The sequence below is a fragment of the Periplaneta americana genome, chromosome 4 (genome assembly GCF_040183065.1).
Source record: "Periplaneta americana isolate PAMFEO1 chromosome 4, P.americana_PAMFEO1_priV1, whole genome shotgun sequence".
In the NCBI taxonomy this organism is placed as follows: Eukaryota; Metazoa; Arthropoda; class Insecta; order Blattodea; family Blattidae; genus Periplaneta; species Periplaneta americana.
In genome coordinates, this window is record NC_091120.1 from 30591564 (window position 1) to 30601200 (window position 9637).

Sequence of the window (9637 nt, forward strand, 5' to 3'; positions counted from 1 at the left end):
CAGTTCTATATTAATCACTCTACAAATTTCTTAGTGATTCGCTCTTAGCTCTACATTTAAAATTTGAGGGGCAAAAGATATCCGAGATACTTTTAATTTTAGAGAATTAAAGTTAAAGTGTGAGCAGTTTATTTTGCTTCGTTTTAATTACAGCTAAGAATGTTCAGGCCTTTTCAGACAGTTTTTTTTCCATACAGAATCTGGGAACTGGAAATATTTTTTATCTCTTACAATAATGCAACTAAAAATCAATTTAAACACAAAATTGCTTTATTTTCTCAGTTACAATGTTTAAACATTATATCAAAATACAAGATTTTTTCTTCAGTTCACATGTTCACTGCGCCTCCACTTCACACAACTCAATTCCACACTGCACTTAACCTCACATTGCTAGTTTCCAATCTTCATTCCACACACTTTAACAACGCACTTGCTGATGCGCGTTGCCGATTTCCCGACTCCTCACCGTCTGCCTCGAGCACGTGTCCTGAAATAAGAGATTAGTTATGTTTGATTCTTTTGAGTAAAGAGTTTTCGACCTAAGAAAAATTTCAAAAGTTGGGAAGTTTTCAGCAAGAAGTGAACATGGGACCGAACGAACTGCGTTAACATACAGAAATATACAGACTGTGACAAATTACAGACGTGGACAAATTATTAGACTAAAACGTTTTCTTGGAAACATAATATAATTCGTCATATGAACTATCAGTATAATTCACAGAGTCTCCATTGCTGTAAATGTGATTGTTTACTTCTTCTGGTATATTTTCCTAATGGTTAAGTATATTTTTTTCTGGCTATGTTGGTACTACTGGTGTTTTAATAATATACTGCAGAAGATATTCTCCCATGGCCTGCAAGAAGACCGGATATGAACGAAATTGAAAATCTGTGATCTATACTGAAGAAGAAAGTGAACAAAAAGAGGCTTACAACAAAACATGGACTGATTTAAGCACTGTCTGATATCTGGCTAAATGATGCTGATATTCAAAGAAAGTGCCAAACTTTGGTTTCCAGCATCCCTGACAAAATCAACGTGTTAATAAACAATAAGGGAATGTTCACAAAATATTAAAAAATTTTCAAGACTCAATTTTCTGTTCATTATATATGTGCAAAATACATTTTTGTTCATTATTTCTCCCGATAAATGCAGCTTCGTTGCACATATAATTAATTTAGTCTAATAATTTGTCTACGTCTGTAATATTCCTTTTCGACCGTTGCATTATGAAAGAACTCTCGTTCCATTTACCCTTACTTATACAATATTCATTGTCTGAATTCTTGTTTGTATGTCTGAGCCCGCCTTAAAAATGGCGGCAGACTAAGGGAGATTTTTTTTTTTTAAGTAATTAGAATATTTGTTATAGATGGGACTGACAGTTCAAAACTACGCTCAGTATGTTTCATAAGTAGCTTTAATAGTTTGAGTTTCTTCTTTCGTTATATTAACTTTGGGCAGTGGCTGTTAATGTGTGTAGGTACGCATAATCTCATCTACACAGAACATTGAACTCCTTTATTTTAAGTATTTTTTTTTTAAATAACTTCTGCTTCATTCTGTTCCCATTTTGATTTTCGTGAAGCGTTTCAAGCAACCCATTATTGCTTTCAAATTTCATGCGAGTGTACAATTCAAGGCTAATCACGGACTGGGGTCTGACGACTAAGAGAACGGGTATGTGACCATCTCAGGATCATTGAGGCGTTCAGAGCTAAAGTGGATCAAGTCACAAATTTTCATAAATTAAGTTTAATTCAGTTTCTGATTATCTGAAGTTGGACCTTTTCCGAGGAGTAATGGATCAAGTCTTAATTCCAAGCATTCGCCGGTAGGTGACACCAGTCACTTTTGGCTCAGATTATATTTTGTTCACGATGTTCTGAGCCATAGTGAATCAAGTCACCAAAGCGTTGCATCAATTAACACAATTTTTTATATTTTATAAATTTAAAATTTCAGAATGGAGCAATAAAATTATTGCTAGTGAAATTAGATAATCCACTAGAGCAAGTTAACTTTAAGTCCTATTATCTCAAAACTACGTCTCATGGACTTTATCCACTTTAGCTCTGAACGTCTCATCACTGTTACTGTGCGAGGGGAGACCTTATCAGAAATGTTGAAATTAAATTGCAATGAATTATATTTATGAACGGTGGAAATATAACTAGGAAATATAATTTTTATTAACTTGTGTTATTTCTACATTTTCAACAGGTTTGAGTCTAGTATTGAAAGTAATTTATAGCATCTAAACACCGTGTAATACTGTCAGCAGCCTGCTAGGCTAACCTAACTACTATATGTCCAGTTTTAATTTTCAGTTTCTAAAACGCAGAGAAATTATTTCTCGACTGATTTTATTCATAATTAAATTCCTCCATTTTACACTTGCACTTGAAACGATCATTTATAAAATTTAGCGGCTCATTAACAAATAGTAAAAATATAGTTAAAATTTTTTTAGTTGATTATTTAAAGATGCTGTATCAACACTAGGTTATTTAGCGTCGATGAGATTGGTGATAGTGAGATGGTATTTGGCGAGATGAGGCCGAGGATTCGCCACAGATTACCTTGCATTCACATTACGGTTGGGGAAAATCTCTGAAAAAACCCAACCAGGTAATCAGCCCAAGCGGGGATCGAACCCGCGCCCTAACGGAACTTCAGACCGGCAGGCAAGCGCCTTAACCGACTGAGCCGGTGGCTAGCTTTTTAAATTTATATGAAGTTCAACTACTATAAATAGTTTCGAGACTTTCTGTAGTGCCGAATGTCTTAAAAATTCAAGGTCTTGCAGTTTGAGGAGTGGCGGCATCTTGCCATTCCCATAAAAACTGCTCGGCATAGTAGATACTATTTATACACGAGGCTCTCGGTTCACTTATTCGAATATTCCCGGTGTAATTTTACATTTTTAGGAACAAACAGAATTCCGGCATTCAAGAGAACGCGTCAATTTACACACTAGTAACTTGTCTGAAATCATGTGAATTTTGGAGTTGATTTTATTGAATAACGAACAGAAATGGGCTGTTAGAGTCTGTGTGATTTATCTTGTCTCACTGTGAAAAGAGAGAGAAAGGAGATATGTCTTACTTAGTCTGTATTGTTATGGCGATGGGGGAATGGAGCGGTGCCGTCCATCCATCCAGTGGCGGAAGGGACCAGTTGATACATTCTGTAGCGCAAAATAAAATTACAAAATATCTCTCTTCGTACTGTGTAGTTCCGTCACTGAGCTTGTCTTTCAAGAAATTGAGTTCCGGTAGCCTGTAAAATAACAAGGTTTTGAAAGGAATCCTGAAAATTTACAACCCTCCTATAATCTCCACCCTCATTTGAAGGGACTTGGTTTTATTGCTACTGAGACAAGATAAACCTTAACAGGTATAATAGCAAGCGAAAAATCTCTATTACAGCGTTACAACTTAAGCCCCTCTAACTTTGTTGTTGAATGATGGAGTTACGTCTACAGTAGATCAACTGGAATCTATCTTAAGTGATATCTTAACTTAGTGAAAGTAAAAAATGTCAACGATACTCCAAAATAATTTGTAATTTCTGGAGTAATAACGTTACTGTTACAATGAAGTGCCCAGTCCCAATTTAGCAATAACTACGTGAAGTACTTAGGCCTATATTAATAGAACTAAAGTCTCATACCAGAATTGGAATTTCAGATGTATCTCTGGTAATGCTTCCATAAGATTCTTTCAGTTGGCTGGTTGGTAGTGTAGGGGTATCACTTCGACCCAGATACTCCACCTAAAAAAGTATAAAACAAACGTCAATATAAGAAGTGAATAATACGGCTGTAACCAGTAATAGTAGCATCAACGAGTAAACCAAAGCCTACTACAAAATATTTTTAAACATTGTCAAAGCCATAAACATTCTAAAGTATTGAAGTTATCAAAATGAGGCTAAAGAGATTTGAAGATTATCACTTAGAACAGCAAAGAAAAATATCTAGATTCCAAGACAGGAGACCTCTCTTCATAGATAAAACTATCGAATTAAGTCCAGTGGCATGTTCCATCCTCGTGTAAATTTGATCCAAGAGAGTAAATCCAGCTCGATCTCAAGAATCTCATTTCAGATAATTATATTTTCCTTCATCAGTTCTATTCAAAGCCAAATTCTCAATCCATAGGTCGCCATTGATAGTGCATGTCTATGTAAAATTTAATTTGAGTAGTTTTTAGAGTCTTGTTTTTTATTGTTCTTGTTACCCCCATTCGTCTAAATTTGTTCAATTCTATATTTAAATCTTCAGTTCAATACGATAAAAAATAAGACTTAAATAAAACTGAATACTTCGCCAATTATCTTGTTCAAAATTATCTTGCATCGTTGGTCATTGTCCTCAAATAATTTAGATTTTGTTTTAACATCTGAAATCTTCAAAGTAAACGTCTCCATTACTACTTAATATTGCTAGCTGCTCTCAAGCCAGTTTTCAGTTTCTTCAAAAATCACCTGTCTGCAAATAAGGCAGTTTCCATTCTTCGGCGTTTATTTTATAAAAATCCTTAAGACATTTTTCCACTGTTAATGAAGCTCTGTCGATATATATGCTAAGGCTGGAGGTAAGAAACATCCCTGAATAACATCGTGGTTCGTTTCTTCAGCCTTCTTTCCAACCCGCACACCGTTGTCAATTACAAATTTTGTGCTTTTAAACACGCACTCAATCACTTTAATCAAACTCCTGGGGTATCGTTTACCTTTCATTATTTCTCAACTTGTTCCATAAAACCTTACGAAGAATATAATGAAAGTTGGCAAATTGAATTTCCATTTTTGTATCCAGTTGCAGTATGAATATATAACCAGAACAATCTCTTTTTTTTTTTATAAACCTTGAAGTATTGAGCCAATGTTTAGTCATCTGGTGATATTTGCATCTGTACTAGTATTTTATGACTACATTGAGCAGACATTACCATTGTTAAGGTCGGTTCTATTTTCCCTTTTTTAAAGAGTGGTCGAACTATCCACACAGTCTACTATATACAGTCGCGAAGCTTGGTGATTTTTTGCAAATCTCGTGATAAAGCGCTCCAAGCGGTTAGCAACTAGAAACAATAGACTGTCCACGGTCGACTTTGGACTGAATCGTATTTCCATAGAGTGCTAGCTCGTTGCGTTTTTCACATTGATGCTTGTGAAATGTTCCTTATTGGTTGTAATGAAAATGTTAATGGCTAAAATACAATAATTGGAATAATAATATTTTACTAGAGACGTAGAAAAATTAAGCTTGTTTTAATGACATTTATTGATCACGTTTTATTTTCAATTCTGGTGGGATTATTATTGCTTAGGCAAACTTTTTTTTTTCCAAAGGAAATGTTTTTAATTATAGCTGTTAATTTTGTTATTTTTATTTGTTGCTTTACTAGAGATGTAGAAAAAGTCTGTTACAATAAAATTTATTGATCACGTTTTATTTCAAATTCTGGTGTGATTATTATTGCTTAACCTCATCCCACTTTGTTAACTACGTAAGACTACACTACAAGTACCGGTACACGTAAGTTACTCCATTAATTCATATTTCCATTATTATTGTTGTAAAGGGAAATGCAAATTAATATTTATTGGTTTCATAGTTAATTATCGCTATAATCTTGAACGAGTGAAGCTATTATAATAAATTTCAGTTCGTTTTGCACAGACAAAAATTATATTAACTTATTTCTTGCAGGTATCTTCGAGTTTATGGTGGAATTTAATATACTTCATTAAAATAATAAATTAACTTTATGCATTTAATATTTCAATAATGAAAGGAAGGTGTTAATTTTTCCAAAAGAACAACGAAAGTAACAAATTTTGTCGGCTGCTAGGAGAGCAATCTGCGATGAGGCGATAGTAGCAATCCTAGTGGTGGGCAACTATCCATGTTTGCATTTTTACTACATATTGAGCTTCGCGACTGTATATAGTAGATTGTGCTATCCATATTAGCCATTTCAAGTACAAATTTTCATAAAGTGGTTCGAGCTATGCTAGTAATCATTTTCTTAAGACCGGAAGAAGCTAACATAAATTAAAAGAAAACTGAATTATGGAAGTTCTGTAAGAAATTCGTTACTCAGAATGGAAGTCAACAATTACAGAACATTAAGTATTTAGGCATTACAATCGACCAACACTTACGATGGAACAAACACATTACATATTTATGCAATAGATTACGTAAAACAATTTATATCTTTGTTATACTTCGGTCATATTTACCAATTAATATTTACGTCTCATTTATTTAGCTTTATTTCAATCCATTCTCCAGTAAGGAATTTTAGGGTGGGGACATGTATTTCTAATCTCACTCCACTAATACTTATTCAGAAAAGAATTATTAAAATATGCCTTAATAAACCAATTGATTACTCATCCGAGCTTTTGTTTACAGATTTGAATGTTTTGAAGTTAAACAGATTTATTATATTGCCTTATTAATCTTCATACATAAAAATCTTAATTCAAATTGTATCATAAATATGGAACTAAAAGATCCGATTTTATACGACTAGAGGAACCAAAGTGTTTCACAAGCACAGCCCTGAGTCATGGTACCTACTTTGGTCCAAGGTTACACAATAAAATAATTGATAAATACCCAAATTTGGAAAATTTTAGTATCAGAAATTTCAAAAATAGCGTTAGGAATTTAATTTTTAAAGAATATATATTGATTCAATATGTATATATATTTGTATGACTTCAATTAAAATTGAAATTGTATTTTTAAGTTTAATTTATTCATGTAATTTTTTTCTTGACCCAGTTTGTGTCAAATAATTATCTTTGTGTTCAGAAATCTCCCTGAGCACGAGTTTTTTTTACTCCTTCAGGGAAAAACTAAGATTGTATTTTCGTTCATGTTATTTTATAAACAATTAACAATTGGTAATCATATTTGCCACGCCTAGTAACTAAACGTCCAGAATTTCAACTGTAGTTACCAGTTTAGTTTTATTCATTATACAAAACCCATGAAATTTGGAAAATTTTTCGAGAGGTGAAACTATAATAAAATTTATCACCGAAATAGACGAATTTAATCTGATGCTATGCATGTCTATATTGCAAGACTTAACACATTATGAATTTACAATATAACTAATGTTTTAGTATCATTTTGAACTTTGAACCGCACTGGCAACATACACGATTTTAGACTCTTACCAGAAATGCCAGCGGACAACATTCCAGCAGAAAATTAGAATCCTTTAGGTGAAAGTCAGTAGTTTTAAATTATTTTAGCCAAATTACGATATCCAATAAATATCTGAAGATTAGATCAGTTCTAAAATGTCAAGTTACAACCAATGCTCTATAATATGGCAGCTCATGTTACGAAAACAATTACTGTAAAATTTTACTAACCAAATTTCCAATGGTTAACTGTTTAGCAGTTCTGCGTATCTATACACACGTTTCACAGCATCCCTCAGCATAACGTATCACCAGTCTCCCAAAAGCACCTGAAATAATATCGAAACAAGGCTCAGCTTTACAATAAAAGTTCAATTATATTGATCCTGTTTCGCCAAGAAAATGTGCCTCAGAATAAAGTTTAAATATAAAAATTCATTTATCTCTATTCATATTGAGAATAAACCAAATATGGGATGCAAAAAGTAGCAGTTTAACAAAACTCACGAAAGTTTTCCTATTCATATATAGGATGTGGTAGTAGAAACTCAAATTTATGGACGCAACTGCATTAAAACCAACAATTCATTCAACCTAATCTCATTCGATAGCCTCTTAAATGATGCCCATGTCTCAATTTTGGAGTTTTGTAAGACTTCGATGGTTTTCTTTAGTTGGACAATCCAATTTACAGAACGCAATTATTCGGGAGATTATGTGATTAGAGTTCTACTAAAACACTACTGCAAACCAACGTTATAAAGCTTAGAATATGTGAAGTCGAGGGTGAATGTGACTTGAGTAAACGTAACGATGGTATCAGTGTTTCAGTAATGAAAGATTTAAGACGTCCTGGAAGATCTCAGGTTTGGAAAATTCAGAATACATGCAGAGTTTTGGAAGACAATTTGCAAGAAGTACTTCATATTCTCAGAAGAAATTATTGCTTCATACGATATAATACATCACATTAAGGCATTTTGAAGGTCTTGCAAAAGTGTAGATATGTAGATACCTCATGAATTAACACCGTAACAAACTCAACGCAGAATGGATATCTTGAAATCTCACTCCTAATGCCATGAATATTACATTTATCAGAATTTTCACTTGTGATAAAACAAAGGTATGCAACCGTAACACCACAGGTGGTCGATATCAGTCCGCCCCAAAGTAACGTTGTGTCTGAAGGTATTGTGAAAGTATGACTCGCTAGAAGTTTGTTCCAAACGGACGTACGTCGATGGGAATTATTCTCAAACGGGTAGAAACGAGTTCGGTTAGTTTTAAGAAACCAATAGAGAGCTAAGAAGAGAAAGGAGCATCCGTAATTATTACAAGAAAGTTCCCTTTCAACAAAAAAATTTGAGATTCCATACCTCTTGGAACAAATGTCCAGGAACTGGGAAAAATCGAAATGCTATCACACCTGATTTATAGACAACATTGGGACTTCAGACTACCATCCCATTTCTTGTATTTAAGAAATTTCCAGAACTCTGAAGCAGTTTGAACGAGTTGTCGCCCAATTTTCCATATCAAAAACCAGTTACTTGCAACATCGCGAGATGAACCTCACTGATTGGAGACTCAAGATCATGGAGTAATGGTCAATTTTAAATACTAGTTGTCACAACAAAAACCAATTAATATTTTGCTCCGAAACATTACTTATGAGACTGCATCTATTACACTAGGCATCACATTTAGTTTTAAGAGTATGTTAAATTTATTCAGTTGCATCCAAAACAAAACGATTTGCCAAATTTGTTTAATTTCAGTTTCATGAAATCTTTCGTGAATCATCTACATTGCAATTTGAATCCTGGCACATTTTCTTGTTGCCACCCCTTCGACACGTTGAGTCACAGGATCATGAAGGGGAAGTTAATAAAGGGCCGCCATTACTTTATAATAGTTTTTTTTAATAAATTTGGAAGAAATTGGCATTCATGGCTCACGTAGTATCTCCTCACATCTGGATATGCATCTGCACACGCCAACCTCACTACCTACAGGGGCTTCATAGCTAATTAACAAGTCGACGTAACGCGATAAGACGTGAGCACACACATCCCCAGATCGGAAGATCGCTCCGATCACCCCTCCGGCAGCCAATCAGCCGGGCGAGATTCACAGCAATCTAACACTACAACCCAACACCATCGTAAACATAAGTATGCACCTCAATTATCAAAACTGACTTGTTCAACATTAACACAACTCAACTGCTTCATTACTGCAACATAATTAAATTGTATTTATATATTATATCATATCCATTCTCAATTACTTCATTACATCAACATAAAATGCATTTATTATTTAATCATGAATATCAAAGATATCTCCATATTAGTATTAAAACTTATTTCATTACATTTACTCATATTTAATATTTAATTGTGCTGCATTATGTTTACGATCAATTTTGCTGTTCCTCTCAAA

The 9637-nt window shown here is 33.7% G+C and overlaps 1 long non-coding RNA gene across 1 annotated transcript; it reads right to left on the reverse strand.

Annotated features, from left to right (window-relative positions):
• Positions 1-313: 313 nt before the first annotated feature.
• On the reverse strand, positions 314-9053 carry LOC138698796 (uncharacterized). Its single transcript, XR_011331938.1, has 3 exons — positions 7421-9053; positions 3686-3787; positions 314-490 (listed from the first exon to the last, which is right to left on the reverse strand). It is a non-coding gene; the product is annotated as an uncharacterized lncRNA (long non-coding RNA).
• Positions 9054-9637: the final 584 nt, after the last annotated feature.